The 24,323-nt window shown below is 48.2% G+C and overlaps 1 protein-coding gene and 1 long non-coding RNA gene across 2 annotated transcripts in view; one reads left to right on the forward strand and one right to left on the reverse strand.

The window, feature by feature from the left end:
* Positions 1–3,348, reverse strand: part of LOC129385036 (uncharacterized) — a 29,727-nt gene extending 26,379 nt beyond the window's left edge. The window contains exons 1-2 of the long non-coding RNA XR_008612565.2: positions 2,874–3,348; positions 2,319–2,391 (exon numbers count right to left, since the gene is read on the reverse strand). This is a non-coding gene — a long non-coding RNA (uncharacterized lncRNA). The remainder of the gene's footprint in view (positions 1–2,318; positions 2,392–2,873) is intronic.
* Positions 1–24,323, forward strand: part of LOC126530880 (uncharacterized) — a 97,121-nt gene that overhangs the window by 14,425 nt on the left and 58,373 nt on the right. The gene's annotated exons all lie outside the window — the stretch shown is intronic.

The following is a 24,323-nucleotide window of genomic DNA, read 5'->3' on the forward strand; positions in this document are numbered from 1 at the left end:
CGGGAAAGGGAATTGAAAGAGGAGAAGGAGGAAGTGAGGTTAATTTCAAGTCGATGCGTCTTGCAACCTCACCGGCTACAATTCGTAAATTGCAATAGGTGTCGTAATTATGAAGTTAATTAGTGAATTTATGTTATTTAGTTGGATATTTGTATCGATTTCTCCTGCTACTGATGTCCGCCTGTTCGAATGATCCATACAAAAATAATGCCGCCTGTCACAGGCGATATTTTAAAAATACCGGAAAACTTCAAAATGATCGCCACGTATATTGGGCGTCTTTCATAGCCGCACAGTGTTACTTGGGGACGTTATCAGTCAGTCAGTCAGTCAGTCAGTCAGTCAAACAGTCAAGTGTTAACACTGCTGCTAGTGAAGCAAAAAAAGCAGTCTGATCACAAGGCACACACAGTGTCACACTCGCACGCATGCACACATGTGCCCGCACGAGATAATGGCGGCGCGAAGCGAGCTGCCGCTTGCTGCTGTTTTTCCCCTCCCTCCCTCTCTCTCTCTCTCTCTGCGACTTTAGAACGGCTGACCGGCACTGATCGATAGTGCGCAAGAAACCGTCCTTCGCGTGTGCTGGTATGCCGAAGCAGAAGAGCACGTATGTAGAAGTGTGCGCTCGCGACCCGAGATAACGCCGGGCGCGACGTAAAAGAAAGGGGAGATAGCGGTCGCAAGTTGCGGCGGCGCATGCCTTGCCTCATCGTCTGAAAATGCTCGGCGAATGCGCATACACCTCGGACGTCACGTCAACCCACCGGCGCGTGGCTGAGGGTCGCAGTTTTTGTTTTGATTTTTTTTGCATTCAGCGAACGATGTGTAGTAGTAGTACCGAAGTGCTGTAAATAATATATACATCTGAAAATGATAACAAAAAATCGAACAAAACGTTTGCTGATGCAACCGTCTGCTAAGATAAACCCGCACGTTCGCCTCTCTCGCACGGACGTCATTCATTGTGCGATAACTGTCGTAAAGATACATAATTCAGTAAATTTTACTGGTTGAAAGCGACGAGTGCTCGTATTGCTTTCATTTGGTGTAGGATTCCTCACGTATAGCGGTACAGGTATTAAAAGCATTCCTTCCTCACGTGTTTGGCGACAGGTGCTTGGTGGAGGGATATATATACCCAAGGCGCTGCGGTAGTCTCTGGGTTCCTACCACAGTAGACTTTGACTTGAGCGTTCACCGGTTTCAGATCCATAATTGCAGCATATATGTGCACTAAATATGTCATTATGTAGTTGTACTTATTTACTTTACTTACACTTTAGACTTTAGGAAGTGTTCTGGGACCCTTGCTGTTTCTTCTATATATAAATGGCATTGTTTCTGTAATTACTCCTGGAACTCAAATTAAGTTATTTCCAGATGTTTTATTTCGTGAAATCAGAGGTGTACATGTAAGGTTGAGTTGAAGTCTAATCTCATTAATGTATCTAAGTGGTGCACAGATTTTGGCATGACTGTTAATGCGGATAAAACTGTTTATCTTTGTGTAACGCTTAAGAAAACTCCTCTTAAATATGCTTATAACCTGACATCTCTTCCTTTGAAACAGGTTACCAGTTACAAGTACCTAGGAGTGACAATCACTAATAACCTCTCATGGAATCTGCACATTGATAACATTTGCTCTTCAGCTTTCCGCAAACTTTGTTACTTAAGACATAAACTTTGAAATTCTCCTCCTAAGGTCAAACTTCTTAGCTATTTCACATTCATTCGACCTAAGCTTGAATATTGCTCTATTGTTTGGGATCCTTACACTAAAGTTAACATTAAGAAGTTAGAAAGGATTCAGCGAAAAGCTGTCAGGTTTATCTATTCTAAATTTAAGTGCACTGATTCTCCTTCTGAGCTCATGAAAGCTAACAACATTAAATTGTTTGAATCGAGAAGAAAAAAATGTCGTCTGAATTTTTTGAACTTGCTTCTTAACGGTAAAATGGCTATTGATCAGACACAGTTTCTTTCCCTTTTGGCCACAAGACCTACGTGACATTACCAAACACACTTTCTAACCCCTTACTTTGCGAGAACAGACATTTCCTTTTCCTTTTTCCGCGTTCTGTGATTGGAATAGCCTAACAGAACATTATGACGCACTGTATGACTAGATGATTATGTCTTTTTGTGTTCTTTCCTCAGGTACTATCATGTTTCTTTTCTTCTTGTTGTTCTCTTTTTTGTGTAATAGAGATATTCTGTAAATTGCCCGTCCTGCTTGGACCATATTGGTCTGCAGTATGTAATAAATAAATAAATAAATAAATAAATAAATAAATAAATAAATAAATACTTACGCAATATTTGTTGGTTATTATTGCATGATTTCTGATACCCGTATAAAATCAACAATTATTTGTTATTAGAGACCTGTGAGAGAAAAGACCGCGAAGCTCACTATTCATGTCACACTCCGAAGGAGCTACGGATATGATGAGGTGGGTAGAATGGCAAATAGTTTAATACTTAGCTTGAAGAAAAGGAAAGTGTAAAGAGAAAATGAGTAACACATATGCATTGTGCGAATGAACATTTCTGCTGCTTCTTTTTTTCTTTTCAGCTTATAGGCGTGTAGGCTGGAAGCATGCGATACAGCCCACCTGCGCTTCTTTTACAAATGAACAAAAAAAGAATGCACTGCCGCGGCTGTGCTAGAAGAAACTTTTTTTTTTTTTTTTTTTTTTTGCTGATCCCATATAGTCTCCAAACATTCGGTCGCGAGTGTGCGTTACCTGTTAGGGCTCGTGGTCAAACAAACCAACACATCTAACCAGTACAGTACTACGAAGCAGCTCATCGAAAGTACGTATACGGAAAGAGCTGACAATTGGAGAGAGATATATTGTACGTACAGATCGAAGTTGTGTGAACCGGGATACCGCACAGTCTTGTGCTCTCTAGATTGCCACCCAGGTCGTTTCTACTTTCCTTTCCCTTCTCTTGTTTCCTTCCTTTTACGAACCCGCGCGAAACCGCTCTCCCTCCTTCAGGTCGCCTGCCGGGCGCGATCGACGCGACAGTGATCCATAAAACTGCGGATCGGTGACACGACCGCGCGCGTCGATCGCTTCCGCGTGGTTATAGCTGGCTTGGCTTGGCTGGCGGCGGCGGCGGCGGCCACATCTGTCTTCGGCTGTCGCGTAGCGTGCTCACGGCCCATCGGATACGGGGGGGACCCCGGTTGACGGGGCGGGCCCATTCGGCCCCAACGCGAGTCCCAAAGCAAGCTCGCGTGGCCGCAATTGCACGATCACTTTTCTGAGCGGGACCTGTAATCCGAGATCAAATTGAACCCAACTGTGGCCACGGGCTCGTTCCCGGCGCTGCCGCGATGATCCGAGAGGTCAGCGATTTCGGTTCCTTCCGCGCTGATGGTCGCTGTTTCTGGGCGGTGCGATAAATTTCGGGAGAACTTGCGAGGGATAGAGGGCGAGAGAGAGAGAGGGAATGGTGAGACGGGTATTTGGCCTATTCGCGCATGTGTGTATCGCGTCAAAGCCGCGCCTTTTATGCCGAATCGACCATTCCGACTGAAACGCATCCGTGTGGACTCCCATATTTCCTCTTGCTTTACGTATTCCTCTTATGGAAATGATGTAGACTGCCGTATCGTTTGTGCATTTGTTTCCGCGTGTATGAAACGGAAGGCATGTGTAACTATGCGGGGTCCGTGTATGGAAACTGTTTCACCGCGTGGCTTTTTTTTTCCTTCGAAACGGGCGGGCCCTAACAAGTGTAAACTGGGATACATAGCGCAAGAACGACACAAGGACGAAGCAGGAACACGGGACGAGCGCTAACTTTCAACAATTGATTTATTGCAGCTGGTAAGCATATATACACTCACAGGGAAGCCACTGAAAGAGACACACTGAAGGGAAGGAAGAAGGGAAAAGCAGTCATGTGACTACTATATATGCCAAGAAACTCAAGCTCTTTCTTAGGTAAAAGAATAGACGGCGTCGTTCTTGCGCTATGTATCGCAGTTTACGATTGAACTACCAACACGCCCAAACTTCTTCCCTCCTAACAAGTGGCCCACAGTTGGGGAAAAGAAAGAAGGAAGGAAAAATAAATAAAGAAAATGACTCCAGGCTTCCCGTGTCTTCTGCAGCGTCTCCTCTTTCATTCATTTTTTCCTGCCTAAGAGGAACACGACACTCAAAAAAAAAAAAAAAGGAAAATGGGCTGCGTTTATTCTGGCGATGTCGTTGGTGCGCGTTCGTTTTTTTCTTTTTTTTTTTCTTCTCCGGCGCATCGCAACAAATCGGCTGTACAAGGACGTGCCGTCGCTCTTAACTCACGAATGTAAAATATCGACCACTCGCGCCAATATTACGCTGCCGCTAAAGCTAGACGTATGTCGAAGTCGACTGCAGCTCTCAAAAATATTTGAAATCTGCGTAGCAAGGAAAGTCGTGTAACACGCTCGACTTGAACGTTTCCGGAATTCGGAATTGTTATTATCATTTTTTTTTTGCGCAGGTGGTTCTGTATGTTGTATACACCTCGTTTATTTATTTATTTATTTTTTGCCTATTCAAGAGGAAACTGTTTTTGTAATTTCTGCATACTTGTGTTTTGGCTCGCTTGTTTATATCCTCCAAAGGTATGTTCACTCAGAATAGTCGCCACTTCATCATACAAAAACAAAGAAGGGGGGGGGGGGGGGGAGTCCTATTTTGTAAGCTCGGCGCCCTGGGCTAGTATTCCCGCCGATCGATCATCACTTTGGGGATAATTCCACTCTAGCGTGATGTGACGTAACGTCCAGCGCGCGGCGCCTCGCTGCTCTGTCGACCGGTGCCCTGTTCGCTGGGTTAGCCAACTTGAGCGTGTCCTGTAAGCCGCATCCCTTAAATTGCTGACCGAAAATACGGCTTCTGAATGAAAGTATACTCACAAAAGTCAGCCGTGGCTTCGATAAAGCAATAGCTATGACTAAAGCCCCTCCATCCACGCGCCACCGCCGTGCGTGGATGGCGGGGCTTTAGCTATGACGGGGTCAGAAACCATCAAAAGAGAGACAATACCGTGAGTCCATTTTGACCGTGCACCTTTTGTTAAGCGTGTACAGGTTGATCGGGTAGTGAGAGAAGTACTGTCGTGAAGTCTCGCTTTCGCGCAGATGCAACGTTTCCTTTTTTTTTTTTTTTACGCTGTGACATTTTAGTGTCGACGTCATCGGCGGCGTTCTGCGTTTGTATGCATGTAAACAGAGCTGTCAACATTCCGTGGGCAAATGCTTATACCTCTGTAGCATTCAATCCATGGTGTAACAAGGACGTTCGTGATACAGTGTGAAGAAAAAAAAACACACAAAAACGCACCTTTATTGATGCCCAGAGCAGGTATATCTATTAATGAAAGATTAATACGGGACCGCATTCTTGATCGATCACTTTTGGGGACATCCCTCTCAGCGCTCATTGATTGGCTGAGCCATGGCGGAAGCGGAAATGGCGAAGTGAATATCGAACTTTAGCACCGCGGACACATGTTATTGCGTAAACGTACGTGCCACGGGAATACGGCAAGATGTGGCCGCAGGTGTCTGTCTGTTTGTTTGTTTGTGCATAATGGCGACATCTTGTAACGCTACATGCGCTCAAACGCGCGCCAGGAACCTTCTCGTGCAGGGCGATGGCTAAATTGGTTTCCAAAAAATGAAAGATACGAAAATATATTCGTGGGAGTTACGTCTTTGCGCGTTTACGCTCGGTGTAGTTAAGCCCGTAGTACAGTCGATCATTGCGACTAAAAACAGGATGTCGCTACGAACGCCGATGTGTTTGTGTACGCCTCTAATACAGTGCCGACCGCTAGTACTTATCGGTTACGCTGAATCATATACGCATACGGGCTGTTCCAGCTAACACGGAGAAAAGTTGTAAAGAAAAAAAAAGGGGTGGGGGTGGGGGGGGGGGGGGGAAGGAGTGGAGCCTTCTGTACGGATGGAGCCAACTGTATACATGTATGTTGTCCGCAACCTCCTGAAGGAGCCTCCGGTATTTTTTGTTCTTATTACGGCAGTAATTAGTACCGATTAATTCATAAACATTTCACTGTTAGCTTTTTATATGGCCACAATGTCAATGCGAGGTTTGCAGAACAAAATTTTCAAACATTGCTTTCAGTTGTTTGTGGCGCTTACCGTGTGCGTAGCTTTCTTTCTTTCCTTCGTGCTTTCCCTTATAGGCCGTAGTTCAACATATGCATATGCGCTGTATCCGTGGAACAAGGGAAAAGGTCAACGCGGTGTCGCTACTCAGCGGAGTGCTATGTACGTGTATTCTTTTGTTCCCAATTTTGCTTCTTTCCAGCTCACATATATCGTTTCATTCCTGTTTTTTGTGCGCACACGCCGTCCGATTCATGGTCCATCCCCCATTGCGGATGCACGCGTTCCCTGTTTAATAATAATAATAATAACCACCGTCGTCGTCTTCGTTTCGTGCCTTGTCCGCTGTTAAACTGTTAAACGCTGTCTATAGCTACGCACCATCTGCTAGCTCATTTGAATATTATATTATGTTTTAAGAGTGGGCGGTCCAGTACTGCACGCGATGAGGCGTATAAATCTCGTGTAGCGGGGAACGGCCAAAATTGAAGGGACGTGCGTATGTGTTGCAGGCCGTCTCGAGCTTTCCTTTCTCTTTTCTTTTTCTTCTTTTGCGTGCGAGGGTGGGGGTCGATAATACGAACCTTATTAACAGCCCCCGTAAAAGGCTCGCGTACTTCCAGCACATACTTGCATTGAGCGATTCATTATACTTGGCAAGAGATGCTGCGACAAATACGTCGTGCTGCCATGACATGACCCTTTTCGTATAGTTCATCGTAAAACGGTACTCTCCTGGCTTTTTTTTTCTTCTCATCATTCGGTTTAGTTTTTATTTCGATTTTAATTTATTTTGTTCTTTTTCCGTGTGAACCCTATGCAAATAGCATTCGTTGGGCTACCGTTACCTGGGCAACGTGTTGTCGTGGATATATATATAGGTGCCCTTTAGCGATCTTCCTGGCAGTAGCAGCAATTGTTTTCGAGCACAAATTCGATTTTGTAGTACGAAATTTTGCTGCAGATAAAAGACATACGATATTAAGATAGCATATTATACAACGTATCATGTTAAAAAGAGCCTGCATCAACTAAGTGCTTTTTCATGGTTATATACGTTGTCGGTGTCTATAAATATTTAAAAAGCTACGCAGATCACCAGATCGACATAGACGTTCCTTTAACAAATCATTCTTGCTAATGGGCGCTGTTAGCAGCTTTCCAAAGCAATAAAGGAAAACACGCTGTAACAGAGTTGCGACCAGTTCTTTACACTTTGTGCACGATTTAGAATTTTGCTGCAGCTCGGAAATGTATATGCCAGCGTTCGAAACACGTGGCGTCGATGACGTGACTTCGGCTCCTGCAATTCATTCGGCATCATACAGTACACAAAAGCATGGACTTGTAGGTTCGCTTCTAGGTTAGATCTATACGCCCTCTTTGAGCGTTTTGAGCGTGTTCGTTTGTGAAGGCTCCATATATGTGGGGCTGCGATGGGGACACCGCCTATATGGGCTGGCTCGACACGTTGCAGCAGTTACTCATGCATAACCTCCATAGCATAGATATAGCCATGCGCGTGGTATACCTTTCCAGTGACTCAGCGAACCTGTACATATAGAAAGCCGTGAGCAACGAAAATATATATATATATATATATATATATATATATATATATATATATATATATATATATATATATATATATATATATATATATATATATATATAAGGGGACCGAACAGCGTCGGGCGCGAGGTCGGTCTGCGGAGGCCGACTTTCCATGACGTCAGGCTCGCTCAGTGGGCTTGTCGCCGTAGCAATGTAATATAGTATATAGGGCATTTTAGTTTTGGTTTGTGAGCGGCCGTCATCCTTGACTTGTGGTTCGAACGCTTTCTTCTTCTCCTTCTGTTCTTTCGCAGAGCGAGATCATGCATGGGCGAAGGCGATCCTTGAAAATCGCCCGCGCTGATCATGATACCGCGCTTGGGCACCAGTTCGCGAAATCGGCCACGACGTGCCCGCTTAAGCGGAGAAAATCGCCAACAAGGCGGGGTTTCTTTCAAAGTTCGCGTGAAAAAAAAAAAAAATATATACGCGCGCGTGAGTTGTTTCTGTACACACTTCGTCGGGAACACGCAGCTATATTATATATATACTTCGTGGCCTTTGAAGCCGAGTAGAAGGCACACGTCGAGGGCGCTCGACGGTCTTTTTTTTTTTTCCGCGGCATTTGTGACGGATTGCTGCCATTTCCGCGCGGGCACGTCTGCATACCTTTGTCGTTGTTTTGGCGAAGCGTGCGGCGAGATCGCACGTGTATTCGAAGGTCGGCAGACGCGGAAGCACTGTCGTCCTCGTTCAAAACGAAGCGAACGCAATTAGAGGAGCCACGTCCTCATCAGCAACGTCGGCTGTGTATGTAGGTTGTGCCCGAGACGTCGAGAGTAGAAGCCGCATCTATATGTTTTCGTGATATGGTCGGGCGCGCCTGTACGGTAATAAGATTGAGTATGGAATAATAAAGGAGAGAGATATTACGATCGTTTATTGTATAGTGTTCCCCGTGTCCGGCATCTTATCTCCCTATATATAGCCTAGCTTCGTAATCAAGAGTTTCCTTGACGAAGCTGACCAAGGACTTCGAGAAATGTGGCTCGTCAACCCTTTGGGGAGCCATCCAATCTTACCGGGGCTTCCCGTGAGTTTATAGCTGGAGGAGCGACGGATAGCTTTTCCTATATATGGTTGTCTGGCTGGGGCATTCCCAGGAAGCGCGCCTGTTATTGGAGTACGCGCGTTGCAGTTTGATCATTTTGTCATCCCTTCCTGTGTGGGTTGTCCTTTTGTCGGTCGCGCCAATTTTCGTCGTCGGCAGTGCAGGACAGATCAGTCCAACAGTTCATTCTTCTTGGCCTACACATTGCGTCTTATGCAAATAACGCATGCTTTTTAGTTTTCTGTGGAAGGTGTGTTCGTGCTTTCCTCGTGGTTGGTGCTTGGCGTCTGGTTAATATGTTGGATGGGCTTATGGGAAGGTGGTGCGGAGGCTGGAGTGAAATGATATATGGTATGGTGTTGTTTTCTCTTTCATATACAACAGAATTTGATGACAACCTTCTAAAACAGGCATGGCATCATCGCAGTTGCTGAAGATTTGGGTTGTATTATACGTTCCTATAGGCTTATTAGAAATCGGCGCGGAGAGCTTCCTGAAACGACACCTAAGGAAAAGCTCGCGACATTTATCGCTTTCAATGTCGGGTCGGTATATTTATGCGGAAATACACGTATCTGCATATCCTTCAGTTTGCATGCGTTATGTACAGCCTCGTGGTATACAGCAGTTTCCGCCAGTGTTGTAGGTTGTATGAAAGATTAAATTATTTGGTTTTGCGTGCCAAAACGGCGATACATGATGCATGAGGCACGCCGTATATATACAGCGAGGGCCTGCGGAATAATTTTGACCGCGATGATGATGGTTATTTATTGGCATCCTCTTTCAAACGGGGCAGATACATATAGTCACCTATATCCTGCTTTATATTTAATCAGGTATGCTGTACATGCATTTCTGTATACACGAAGCCATCGAAGTGCGGCCACCGCGGCGGGGTGCGAACCCGCGACATAAGCTGTGCAACTCCGTATCCACTGGGCAGACGCCGAGCGTGGTTCTAGTGTATGTTTTTCTCGGTGGCGGCTTGAAATCCTATCGATGACGCAGTCGTGTCCGCGGACCATAGCTTGACCATGGCCTCCGAGATCCGGTGACTCGCGCTGTGCGCGTCACCCCCGGTCTCGAAGGTTGTGGTTTGAGAAAACACTCGCTTTGCATGCATACGGCGTGCCCCTTTCGCGTCGTGCAACGGTCATTCGACGTGACTCTCGTCCTTCGCCGGTCACATTTCTTACGGGCGTGCGAATGTTCGAATATTTGGAGTAACGAATCGAATATCGTCCTATTCGATTTGGTCCCCGAATCGAATATATTCATTATTTGAAAATACGAATATATTTAGAATTATTAGAGGCTGCTTCGCTCAGTCAGCCAGACACTTCCGGCCACACACAATCTCTCGCAATAAAATGTTGCTATAGGCACGGCATTCGGCAGTGGGTATTGTTTGGTACTATTTATAGACGCAGCACCTGTGTCCTCTCATCGGGTTAAATCAGAATACGTCTCATTCCAGCATGCTTTGCACAATAGCGGCACCATCTGCGGCGATAATTCCTACTAGAGAAAAACAGTGTTTTTATTTTTCGCTTCACCTTCACCGCAGACGATACGCAAAAATTACGCATGATGGTCGCGACGGTATGCACACATAGTAACTGGTCCACAAGGTTATATTTATAAATTTTGTATGAGTTTGTGTACAATCTGCCGGCTTCTTTTTCTTCATCCACCTTCGTGCTTTCTATAAGCATGCTTTATAACGTACAGTGTAATGACAGAAACTTTGTATTGTTGTGAATGCCGGGATGTCAAAATTGTTTATCTGACAGCTGTTCAAAAAATGTGCATTATTCGATTCGATTCGCTTCTGGCACTGTTCGAGTCTTATCCGAGTCGGTTGCAATCAACTGCCATTCGCACGCCCCTAATATCTGCGGAAACGCGCTGCGCTTGCAAGAGGTGCGACATAGGCGCGCCTCGATGTCTGCGCTGGAACGTGGCATTAACGCAAGCATGTGGTGCGATAGTGGCTTACGCTTCTGGCAATGGATGGGTGACGGGTCGGCATTTGACAGGAAGCAAACATTGCCTTCGGGTGAAGATGTAGCAAGGAGAAATTCGCCTAAAATAATGCCCCCGGTATCCGTCGGGTTATCGGCTCTGATAAATCAGCGCATGCGAATAATCTTGGTTTAATTAACGCCGACCTAATATACTAGATTGTAGAAGGTGCTTCTCGTGCGTTGAGAGGAGTGGCGAATCTTTTCGCTTATGTAGTGCAATCCGATGCGATAGGGAACATTGTGCCACACGGTGCCTGTATACGAAAAGCGCTTCCCCTGTCAATTCCTTGCTTCCTTCTTCAGTGCCGGTCGCATGCCATGCCATAACGTATCCTTCTGAACCGTGCAACCTACGAAAAAAAAAAGTGCACCACAAGGGGGGCATCATTATTTTGCGACCGCGGATGACTAAGTACGTATCGATTTCACGCCAGCAGGCAACTGTAGCGCATTACCCTAGTGTAGTAGTCATCGGTGAAAATTTTATCAAGCGTTCCCGTTCGTGGCTGTCCTCACTGTATACACACCGCTCTCTGGCGCCTATGTGTGATATGTCATGCATGGCCGCATTCGTCTAATGGCAGTGACGCAGCGCCTCGACATGCGCCCCCCGAGCTCCGGGCCTGCCCCCCTTTCTCCCTCGGCTGCTGTGTCCGCGGCCGAAAAGCACATTGCCGACGTCGGGGGGGATTTGTCTGGAGATGTGGGAAGGGGAGGCCAACATCATTGCGCGGCGGGAACCCCGTCTATTTGTGGCTGCGTCGGCAGCAGCAGGGCCGGTCGACGACCCGTTGTTGCCCTTATATGGCGTGAAAGAAGAAAGGAAAGGGAAGGAGAGAACGGGCGGAAATCGAAGACCCCACCGCGTGTTCCCTCACCGGCAACCTTCCCCCCCCCCCCCCCCTTCACCGAACCTTGTGACCTGTCCATACAGTATAAGCAACGTGGGCGTCCGGCCCTTGGCTGCTAGCTGACGCGGATTTGGAGCGCAAGCTCTGGGCTTTCCAGTGTCTCGCGCCGACACGGATCCTGTCCCGCCATATCGAAAGACATTTAAGTTGAAGCTTTAAATAACGGAGGCTTTCGACAAAGCTGCAACTTGAAGCTGCAACTTGAAGCTGCAACTTGGTTATGCTGCTTATGCATTGTTCTGGATAAACGCGCTGTTGCGCACAAAACCTCAAAGCGCCACGGAACACGTACAACGCAGAGCAACTGCCTAACAGTTGTTCCCTAGCATATATACTGTATACGTCCTTGACCCGATAAGCCAACCCGGCGAAAGATGTATAGGCGGATCACGCTGCTGAGGAAGTGAGCGTTCTCTCGTCACCTGAGCGAGGGGTTATGGAGTGAGAGTAAGGACACGGCGAAAGGTATTGTGTCGTGGCGCCTGCACGCTTCTTAAACATATATTGTACTATTTACTGCCCGGGCCTATCTATACCTTTGGATACGCATAACAATCTCGCAATTGAATAGAATCTATCGTGTGTCCCAGCTAACGTTAGCCAAGCTGTTAACAAAACTAAATTTAAAGACACTGTGCAAGGTACAATTATAAGAGCTGTATATACTGTGTTCGGACGTCGGAGGTCTCACAGATGAACATCGCAAGTCTTAAAATCATATCCAGCGCCGTGTTTTTTCTTAATCACACTATTCCTTTTTTTTTCGTCGAAGAGCTTGTCTAACACGTTACCTGGGACACTCTATATACGAGACGTGCTCCTGCGCTAGAGATTGTGCTCGCGACTGAACAGACGACGTTGTGACGCGGAGGGACACGTGATCCTAACGATCTGGCTATCATTTGGCGGACGCCAGCGGTAGCCTGCAGCCCTGGTGCCAGTATGTTGCGAGACCGACAGCCTAATTGACAAGAGTACGTTGAACTATAGGGGGCGAGAACTTACGGAGTCGCCATCTGTCGGAAGCGCCTCCTTTGCGTAGTATGAGGGATCACGCGGCGCGCTCCTCATAGGTTTGGCTTACGGCGCTCAGTAAGAACACCACGCGGCAGCCCTCCTGGACATTTCTGTAAGTACTCTCAAAACGCGGGAAGTTTCTTACTGTAGAAATAATAATCTTGGGCAAACTGAAAGCACAGAATCGCTTACAGACTTTGTCTGTTTACCGAATACGTACAGTGAACGCCACTGCGCGCGATCGCCGCGATGTAGTCTCCCGAACCGGCTTCTTGCGTGAAAGGTAGGCAAACACTGAGAGCAAACTATGTGAAATATGTTGTTATAGTGGGCTGTCTGTGTAACCAAATGGAGCATAACAAAATGAAGCCTCATGCAGCGATCGCACGCGTTCGCAGCGACCGACTGGGCGTCTGCAAGCATGTCGCGCACAATGTTTCGTTTTCGCTGCGAGCGCGTTGTCGCACCGTGCCGTGAGCTTTAGGCCGCAGAATAAGAGCATTTCACAGTACACAAGCGACCATTGTTGAGGGGACGCTATCAGAGCTGTTCAAAGATAATTTCTTTGTAGAGACTTCGACGCCTACGGTGACTGTGATGTGCCGTCGCGACGATTCAATCTTTACTTTCTTCTTTTTTTCTAAATTCTTGGACATTTCAATATTATTTCTCGCGTTGCGTCGCACTGTATATTTATCGGTCTCCTCAGCGTGAGGGAATCCAGTGCATTGATTTATAACACAAACATGACCATATGCCATGCCTTTGTTTAATGTGCGTCTTACCGCTCCCTTTCCGTTCCAGCGAACTTGCCAGTATCTAGCATCAACAAGTTCATAGACCAAATTTGCCGTCATAACATTAGCCGGGCAGCGAGCGCGGGCGAGCGTCTCACTGCGCGTTTTCTGCTACTCACCGAACATGACAGTCCTGGCGCCGTAGCAGAAATCTTCCTTGCGTCTGTGCTTGCTGCATACCCGAGTTGTAGCCGATGGCTGTTTGCCGGTTCTAAGTTTCGCGAGCCAAGCTTCACGCAGCTTCTTGTCCTGCGGCTACGTGTGAATAAGGCTGACACCAGGCTCTGTTGTGCACGTCCGGCACTACGGCACCGAACAGTAGCCTACCATGCTGCACGCTTCCAAAGGCAGCCACTACCTATTATAGTAGTTTCAAATGTTGTCAGGCACACACCCAAGGCGAGGAAGCCTCACCACTTAATCATAACCGCAGCGGAGGTGGGACATTAACCTTTCGTTTTTAGCTCGCTTCGGCGCTTCCGAAGCTGCCGACGCGGCAGCTGTGTCCACGTGATCCCTCATGCCACGTCACGCCGACAGTGGCGCCAGCTTTTCCACTGGTGGAGCTCGCCCCAGATATCTCCGGAATGGGCGATGAACCCGGATATTGCTATAGATTTTTATCTATTTTTATTTATTTGCAAAATTCTGCAGGGAACTTATGGGGGGCCTGCAACATTGACTGACATCACGGAATCAGCAGAAATGTGCCGGAGGCTTTTACATGCCAAGGAATCGCGCTTTTTTGCCTCTCTTTTGTCGGCGAGAGAGTTGGTCGATCGACGCTTGCATTCCTTCTGTTGCTATCGATACGCACGTTACACATTTTATGTTATTGAAAATTTCGTTTGAACCTTACTATCGGGTGGGGGGAGGGAGGGGGGTGAATAGTAGCTTTTGAGACTGCAGAATCGAAAACGTACGAACCGATTAGTACCAATAGTGAGTCGAATGCCGAACAATGTTATCGAATACGTGGCAAGTAATGTTCAACCTTCTCGCCATTAATATAAAGCAATTTTCGCGTCCTGGTATTGCCATCATTAGATAGTTTGCACATTACAAAGCGTGGTCTATAAGAGAACAAAGTGAGATTAGGATCAAGTAAGCCTTTCGTTCGCAAAGTCGGTGCTTTTCGGAGCATACGCGGTCATGCATTATCACGTAAAGGTTATAAAGGTAAGCTTGTGGACCGATTAATATATGGGCATGCCTTTCCAACCAGAGCAGAAATGTGCGTCGTTTGCGATAATGACAAGGCGAACTTTTTGTGATACTTCGAATGGTTGCGACAGATGGTGCCACTATTGTATCAAGTTTGTTACAATGAAACGTATTCATATTTAATTCACTGAGAGGACACCGCAATACTGAATGAATGAATGAATGAATATCTTTATTGGGGGGAAGAGAAGCTCGACCTAAAAATGGGTAGGGTCCGTTCAGATAACGTAATCACATGTTGCATGAAGTATTCGAGGACTATTCGAAATATATTCGGATTTTCGAGTAGTGACTATTCAATTCGAGGACCAAATCGAATACTAGTGACTACTAAAGTCCAGAGCCGAATCGAATAGGCCCAATATGCGAATCGTTAATAATTTGGTGTCGTCGAATATATGCGGTGTGACGTACCGCGGTACAATGACACGTTGCGGTGCAATGCTTAAGCAGACATCGTCATCGCCATCATCAGATATCATCAACAAAATATTTGAACATCAGCAAAATATTTGAAGATTAAAACAGGCATTATATATATTTAGCGCCAGCAAACAAGGGCGGAAGGGAGACCACACCACAATGCGCTCCCTTCCGTCCTTGTTTGCTGGCGCTAAATATGCTCTCAGTTTACCAACACGCCCAACAAATGGCAATTATATATATCTATATATATATACACGCTGGCGCCCGCTTTTGAAGTACCGACCTCTTGCCTGCGAGTACCGACCTCTTGCCATTTGTTATTATTTATTCCATTTCGTGGGTAAGATGGGAAACGTGAAGGCAACCCGTTCAAGGAAGAAAAGCGGTGCTCGAAAGAAAAAAAGAAAAGAAAACGATAACAGAAGCACATTGCGCGTTTTCGTGGAAAAACCACTTGTCGCTGTACACCCGTACGTTTCCTCTTCGCCGTTGTGTAGTTACCGCCGCTCCGTTCGAGCCCTGGCAGTTTGACACGGACGGTTTGACGCGATCAGTGGAGCGTGACTCGCGTTTCGTGAGAGGCCCCGCCTCGGAAGCTGCGTCAAAAGGGCCTTCTTCGGTCGCTGTTGGCCTCGGGTGGGATATAGCACACCTCGCGCAGGAACTTGTTAAAAGAAAATGCCGACTGTGCCCGCAAGTTGACAAACGCCGTTCTTTTGCTTTATGCCGGTGTTCGTTCTGACCGGATTGTCACTTGTCAAGCTTTCGATCGGCGCCACCAGACGCGCCTATACAATATACAAAACTTCTTCAACGATGTTGCCAATTCTATAGCAAAGGAGGCGTGTCTGATCAGATTGTATAGCATCGCAGCAGTGTTATACTTACTCTGTGGTCGTACATAATAGAATGTATCGTTGGTGCATGTTGGATAGTTGCGCCGATTGGCGCCGCGCCGTATTCGCGATTTAGAAGGGAGACGCCGGGTTCCGCTGTTATTGCTTCGGGCATCGCCCCTTCAAGCCTGGTTTCGCCTTCTCCCACAGTTTCGTGTGCAATGTCTTTGGTCACACGGAAACAATGAGGACAGATGCTGTTGTCACCTTCGGCGCGAGCGAGCTCGCAGCGATGTTTATATTGCATATGTTGCTATCGCACGCAGAAATAGCGTAGGCATTGAGCGTTAAAGGGATACGGACACAAAAGTTGATGGGTGTTTTTTTTTTTTTTTTTGAGTCAGAACAAAAGTTGAACTGTTGAAAATGATGAATTCAACAAGCTCCTTTAAAAAAAGAAAGGGAACCTTTTTTTTTCGATTTTCTGTTGCGCCTTGCCTTCAAGCGGCCGCCGGTAGAAGCTGGAATTTCACGTCACATGAAGGCTAAACCCCATGAGCGCGATTTTGTGCGCGACAGCGACGAGCGACGCATTGGGCCGTCGCGTGAACAGATCGCTCGGTCTTGTCGCGCGATCGCTCGGTTCTGCAAATCTAGAATTCGTCGCTCGTCGCCCGGAAGTGCTATGAGCGACTAGCCAATAGCGCAAAGCCGGAACTGGATGTACATAACTCACGTACTTCCGACTGTCGCACGGAACGAGCAAACGATTCAATTTTTATATGTGCAAGGATAAGAACCTACTGCAAGACTTTCAGAAATACTTTATGCTGCTATTTACAGTAAAACACATCAACTTAAGTTAATAAAGCACGCGTCACGCTAGTTTCGGCGCCTATATTGCTGCCCTCATACCGGCAACACCAGGGAGACGTCGCTCGAAGTCGTCGCTCGCATGGGGTACAACTTGTAGGCGACGAGCAAACGCGACAGTCATCTCCATCGCGTCGCTTGTCGCTGTCGCTTGCAAGATCGCTTGCATGGGGTTTATACTTGACACCCCTGCACGCGCGCGGCCAAGGTCAGCCGCAGCCGTCGCAGTCTTTCCGGAGTGTCCGTCCCTTGCAGCGTTCGTTTATCGCCGTCGGCGATGTTCGCACGTGGCCCGTCTGAAACCGTATCCCCGTTGGCGTTCCACGCAGGTGGTGCGTTTTACACGCGTGTTCCCGCGGTCGTCGATCGGTATTGACGCATTCGTCGCGGCTGAAGGAAATGCCCAGACATTACTGCGCCAAAGGCTGTTATAACAGCATGGTCGGTTTGTGACACGCCGTCGCACACGTTTCCCCGAGACGAGAATTAAGGTGCGTAATCTTTGGACGGGTGCCTGTCAGCCATCACGCCCAGCATGGAGACTTCCAAAAAATGGCTTCATTTGCGTGGACCACTTCGTCGACGATGATTATGCGACCAGCCCGGCTGTGCCGAAAAGCCTTGGCATGCCACTCTATAGCCTCCTGTGGAGGCAATACAATTCAAAGAGTTGGGGCTTAGCAATGCATTCGTAACTCTTCAGCTGTGTTCGCCATCTTTTGTTGCTCTGTGCAACAGATCCTATCTCTTTCTGTAGGCATTTAGCCGCAGCGGTGACCGCAGGAGCGCCTGTTGAAAGAAGGGAAATTACCCTTTCATTGGCTGTGCAAGAACAGATATTCTAGGGTTGTGACAGAAATTGTTCACCCTGCGGATGCATGTTTTTTGTCACAAAACAAAATAGTCATGTTGTGTACACTTTCGCTGCGTCTAATATTGAATGAAAGAATATGAGCGCCGTTTTAATTGATCAAATATACAAAACACAGCCAGTGAATGAACGCTAGACAATAGCAGGCATGTGTAGTAATCAAAAATGCGCAGCGCATTTGTTTACATTGCCTTTTCACACGTTGCTTTTCAATCTGAAGCAAAAAAATGACGGATTTTCATAGGTATCTGCATGATCATGCGTCGGGTTTCATGACTTGATTTTTCGCGCAGCATTTCCCTAGTAAATGTCACAGTCGAAATCTTTCCTTTCTCTATGGCCACAGATTCGATGTAGTTAAGTGATCTCGTCGACGGGTCCCTAGCACAGCCGCCCATCTCAACGAGTTCAACCAGTAAAATAGCTTCTAGTGGCGTGAATGTGACAGTAGCCGTAAACACAGAGCTATGAAACGGCTGGAAAATTCTACACATGCCGTGCCTCGTCGCGCAATGACGAAGTGCGCAGCGGTCGAAAGCCGACAGCGTAGGTAAGCACAAAGCGACGAGCTACGACGCTACCTACGAGTCAGCCGTAATAGCTGCCTTTCTGCCTCAACGTGGGCCACGAAACTATAGGCATTTTACATTCTACGTAACTTAACTTGACGAACCGCTTGAGCCGCTTGTTACGTTTCGCCTACGACGCGCGGTATAACCGGCGCGGATGCAACGGACGCCGGGGCTTCGTTCAAAGCGGCGGACATTTTGGCCCGTTCATCGCCGCCGATACGCCTCCCCGCCAAGCGCGTCCAGGCATGTTTCAATGCCACGTGTCTTCAAGTGTGTGTGTGTGTGTGTGTGCATGGTGGTGCCCACGCTTGTCAAAGCGCGGCAGCTGGGGAGAGGAGCTCCCCAAGTATGAAGCGAGGAGGTCTGACCGGCGCCGGCCCTGCGGATGCGTCACTACACTCGTCTCAACCTGTCTCTCAGCCTGTCCGTGCCCCGCATCACGTGCGCCTCTGACGAGGCGTTCCTCCTTCCCCTCGACTCCGAGAGTATAAAAGCAGCTGCTCCCGGACGCCGAGAGAGGCTCCGATTTCTTCCGTTGAGTTACGTGCTCTCCCGTCTCTCCACTTCGGTCGACCTGACCGCCCGCTCTTTTGCGATGCTAGAATAAACAAGTTGTTCTGTTACCAGTCGACTCATGCTTTGCCGGGACCTTCGGATGCTTCCAGTTGTGCCCCAGGCCGCCAGGCCAACGCTACCCTTGGGGCTTGCGACCCATTTGCAACAACGGGTGTCAGCGCTGAGATTCCAACACGCTGCACTTCACGTTTACTAGAAAAGAAAGCTTGCCATGTTGCTGGCCCGGGCTGCCTGACCGGCACGTCCACGGCCTTGAATTAGGAAGGAACAGCGCCAACTACGACGATCACGAGAGGGAGAACGACACAGGACAAGCGCCAACTTCATCCATCTTTATTCACTGAAAAATCAGCAAATATAAGGAAAATCACAGACATGCTCACAAGGACCATAATGCATCATCTGCCAAACCGTTCAAGATATATAGGACATTTCGCTTTTGAAGAGGGTCACGGAAGTGTCACTAACACAGCTTTTTCCTCATCCTCTTTAAATGTGATGCTTCCAAAACCTCACGTGCCTTTGTTTCTCTGCTTCTGCCAAGAATCTCTCGGAACCGGCCGTGGTTCACACTTCTTGCAGTACAGGCATTGTTTCCGTGGCGGATGTTCTGTCGCTCGGTCACACGCAGTGCAAGTTGCGCAATGTTGCGAAAGATGCGCACCTGTTGCTTGACGCGGAAGGCTCGTAACCGCAAGCGGTTATATTTCTTGTCTAGTTGGAACGGTCCTCGTCTTCGCACGTGTACACATCGCTGGTAGAGGCACCCGAATCCATGCTCGCGATGGCGGCACGCCTCGAATGACCGCGGCCAGCCGGCTGGCCATACGACGAGGGTGGCGTGACGTCACGCCTTCCAACTAGCTTGGGCCGGCCGGCGTTGCGCGCGCTCACAAAAAACGCCAAAAATAAAGCCGTCCGCTGAAAATGAGCTAAATGACTGCTTGTTTTCGGTGTACTCGCCCACTGAGGACTCATTTTCAGCATTTTCCGTAAAATGTTCAGACTTTGTGTCCGTATCTCTTTAATGCAGAAACGCACGTCCGGCGGCACAATATTTCGGGGGCATGAGCTCTGAGAAAAGGCTCAGTATCTATGCAACCTATTAACGCAGTCTGGTATTGGCATTTCGGGCCTCGACTTGAATATGCTAACATTGTCGTGTACAGTTTCACTGGCTACAGCTACAGGCTGCTCGGGGATTGAACTAGTGAATTAGTTGGAGGCCAACCAGATTAAGAGAAGAGAGGACGCCTGTGTCAGCACCCCGTCTCCGAATATTTACAAATAAAAGCATGTTTTTAGATGAGTTTTAGATTTTGATTAATCGTGATTCCCTTCATATACATCTTCAGTGTTCTCGCGCGTGCGCATTCACGTAATCAGTGTTCTCATTTTTTTCGTCCCCCTCTCACCATGGCTATATAATCAGCCACCTTTGACGTCAATAAACAGTTGCAAGTAGCGCCTTGTCCTGTCTTTGTTCCTTCTTAGTATGCCGTCAATGTTGGCGCTTTATCTTTTGAAACACTGATTTCATTTGTGTTCTGATAGCACTGTGGCAAGGCCACGCGTAGTTAGGACTCCCAAAGAGCAGCGTGAACAAGATGAGCGGCGACGGGAACAGCAACGTCAACATGCACGACGGCGTCGTGCTCAGGCTAGGCACGACGCAGCGGCTCCTGCCCAAAGCAAGCCACGCACAGTTTGGACGCCTGAAGAGCAGAGCGAATACGATGAGCGGCGAAAGCTCATGCTGAGGCTCGTGCTGAGGCTCGACAGGACAGTTCAAGACTGTGTCACATTGATCTATTGGATCAGGTGATATCACTGCTTTGCTGGCAAATTACATTCGCAGCGTGGATTAGAGCCCCCCTTTTTTTCATTGTTTTTCTTTTTTGCTACAAATGAATGTCTTCGACATTGAAACCATAGGAACAGCTACTGCCAACTTGAGCCACCCCTAAATAAATTTCTGGTAACTTTCTTTTACGAACCAATTTCGGTTTCGCTTCTCAGCAGTGTATCATTCCGTCATGACGCAAGAGGTGGTCACGTGGGAGCAGAACATTCTGACCAGGGAGAAAGGAAAAATATTGACCCTTTTCTCGGCAATCCCGTGGGCGCTGCCATGTTTGATCACGTGGTGACGCGTCCATTGCTTGCCTAAACTGCCTCCGCGTTTACAACGTATGTGTGTATGATGCCGGTGCGGCTTAGCAAACGTTTGTTTCGGGAGATATCGTAGACGGTGACTTAGTGGACGACACGAAGCTTTGGCCACAGATTCAGAGAACATGCAAAAGTGCTTTGGAAGCTCATTAGTATATGTCCAAACGGCGTGAGCAGCGTATATGGCGCGTGTTTTAAAAGCGAGGTTAAATATGGATTCCAAAGTTTCCGCTCATGAATTGAATCAGGATTTGTGTTTTGCTCTCCGTTATTTATTTGGCAAATATTTTGAAGCAGCGGCTTGCACACATTTCAGACTCGGTAAGTTTCCTTTGTGCGGTCACTGTCCCATAATTTCTGCCTAATCGTTCGCGGGTGTGCTCAGTACCGATGGATTTGTTCTTGCTGCACGCAAGGCTTGAAACGTAGCCGTTTTGTACACTGTATTACCTTGTAACAAATATGTATTATCGCTAGTAACTCGCTTACTCTTGTGAACCGTGACAAAACATTCAGCTTCGACCGTTTCTGCGCTATCGGTGTAGTCCGTCATTCATATTGCGTATATGGTGCGCTTATATTCAGGCGTGCGCCGATTCACATATTGACACGTTGGCGATAGAGTGGGCGTAAGAGTCCGTGCCAGTTGGGGTAAATATGTTTGATACTCAGTGCGAAACGTACTATGACAGGAAGCGGCGCCGCTCCCTTTGTCATTGTTTAACGAGTGGTACTCACTGTTACCGACGTTCCGGGGCTGAAGCACTTTCTTTGAAAGTTAGCGATACAACGCTGGCGTATGAGCAAATTTCTGTATCCTGGGAGAAAGCCGCACATCTCGAAGTGCCGGTAACACGTACGGACAGTTGCAGCAACGGTCCGCGAACTTGGCTACACATATTCATTCCATTCATTAATATGCCAGTCACTATTTTTTGCAGCCAACCACTGCACACGTCTTCAATCCACATGATCCAATCCGGCATGATTGGAGCACAGTGTGTTAGCGAAAACTCAGTTGTAATTCCGGCACCTGATCGCACAGAAGCAAGGTGGAAGCGGTAGTGATTTCTTATTCGTGCGCTGTCGCCACGGAGGAAGGAAACTAAGGAGAGGCCCTACCCCCTCCGCGCGCTAGGAGAAAAGTGTGGCGGAAATGACGTAGTAGGTTCCCATTTTTTTTTTTCTGCTTTTTTTTTTTTTTTTTTGTATGGCCACGCCTTTTGGGCCACAATGGCGGCGTTGTTATGGTTTTGAGCGCTCACACGTGTTGCTCTGGTAGGTTTCGGGCCGTGGCAAAGGCGCTGAGTGGGCGGGTTTGCGTTAGCCACCGTGTCTTGTTGCACTGTGTTACCTGCACCGTGCTCTGCCAGATGTTGCGCGAGCGCGCGACACCACGCGCAGCGCGGTGTGGTTTCGCGAAAGATGTAAACAAGAGAGGAGGGTGGCCCAAAAGGCGGAGCATCGCCATGAGCAACGCCAAATTCCGGCTTCACTTTTGCTTCACAAAGAGTGACGTCAGGGCCTCTCCTTAGTTTCCTTCCTCCGTGGCTGTCGCTGAGGCGACATGCGGTGCGCCGCCGAAAGCGCCATCTCTTTTCTCTAGAACAAACTGCTCTGCGAAAAGGTTCAGTTGGAGGGAGCACTACGTCAGGCACGGCCGGACTCGACCAACTCGACTCACTCGCTCCTCCGCGCTCAGGAGGAGAGTCGAGTCCGGCCGTGCGTCACGCAGCCAGCCTTGGCAGGCGAACGCCCCGTGACGCCACAGTGGTGAACCAACACGTGACCTCTTGCGTAGGGATCACGGAGCAAGAATCCAGATTTGCAGTAGCTATGCCAGTGGTTTTTATTCGGTGCGTGCTTGTTCAGCTGCCCTGCCGTGGCTCTGCCTGCAGAGCGGGAACGCTAAAACCAACCGTGCACTTCAACGTGCACTCACTTGTTGGGACCCCACTGGCCCATCAGATTTCGGCTTCAATCGCGTTGCGGTGTGCTCCCTCCTCTTTTCTTTTTTTTCTTCTTTCATGATCATGGCGTCTTGGGGCTAGCTCAGGATAGCTCGATCGTCTGTCACGAAATATAGAGGGACGTACTAACTACTGGAAGGTACTACCTACTATCTAACTACTACTAACTATTACTTACTACTAACTACTATTGGTGGGTGTGGTCGACGCGCCACAACGGGCATCTGCAGATCTTGGCAGGTCTTCCTGCGAAAGTGAAACTAAGATATGAAGCCATAGTCACGACGAAACTAACCGGGAGTGAACAGCTTGTTTCTCACCGCGTGCCGCACTCCGTTTTCGTTCCTCGTACCGCTGTTCTTGTGAGTATTTTGTCCTTCGTCGTCCAAACTCGAAATTAACGCCGCGGATGAGCGGGCCTTCCCGCTCCTCCTTTCCCCAGCCCTGGTCGCGGTCGGCTGCTGACGCGAGTCGGGCCACGACTCGCCGCGGTGTCCGCCGTCTCGCACGTCGTTGACCCTGCGTTTTCGGGCCTCGCATTCGTTTTCACGGAACACTTGGCTTGGCGGGCCGACCTTGCAGGTGCTCGCGGCCTCAGGACATCCCCCCCCCCCCTCCTCGTTCCTTCGCTGGCCCTTTCTGACGCGTCCCGTAACGGCGTTCGGCTGATGCATCCGTCAAGCGTGTCAGGCGCAAAGTGCTCGCGCACAGCGCCGCCGTCCTGGGCCTCTTCCTCCTCCTTACTCTCTTATTTTTTTTCTTCTTGTTACGCTCGTGCGGGAACATTTGGACACTTGTGGGACCCACATCCCAGCCGTTTCCTTCTTTCTTTTTTAACGCTCGTGCGAAAGCATTTGTACAGTTGCTGGGCTTCTTCTTCGCGTCATCCGAGCTTCGTCTTCGTCCGCGCTGAATGGTTTCAGCGGAGTGTGGGACTGTCACTCCGAGTTGTCGAGCCAGGGACTGCTCGTCGCGGCAGCTTATGTCTCGGTTTTTACGGAGGAAAAAGAAAAGAAAAGGCGCTGCAGCAAGACGGCCGGGAAAAAAAAAAAAACGACGAGGGTCCGGGGAGGCAGAGCACATATCTTTTGCATGTGCGGTCGTGGTCTGCGTTCACGCGGGACGGCTGCACCCGGAAGGATTTTCGCACGGCGGTAACGATGCTTTCTGCGGCACGGGAGTTCCTCGCGCCTTGAGCTTCTGTTCCCCTTTGGAACGCTAAGTCACGTGCGCAGGGCAGG

The sequence above is a fragment of the Dermacentor andersoni genome, chromosome 5, assembly GCF_023375885.2.
Source record: "Dermacentor andersoni chromosome 5, qqDerAnde1_hic_scaffold, whole genome shotgun sequence".
NCBI lineage: Eukaryota > Metazoa > Arthropoda > Arachnida > Ixodida > Ixodidae > Dermacentor > Dermacentor andersoni.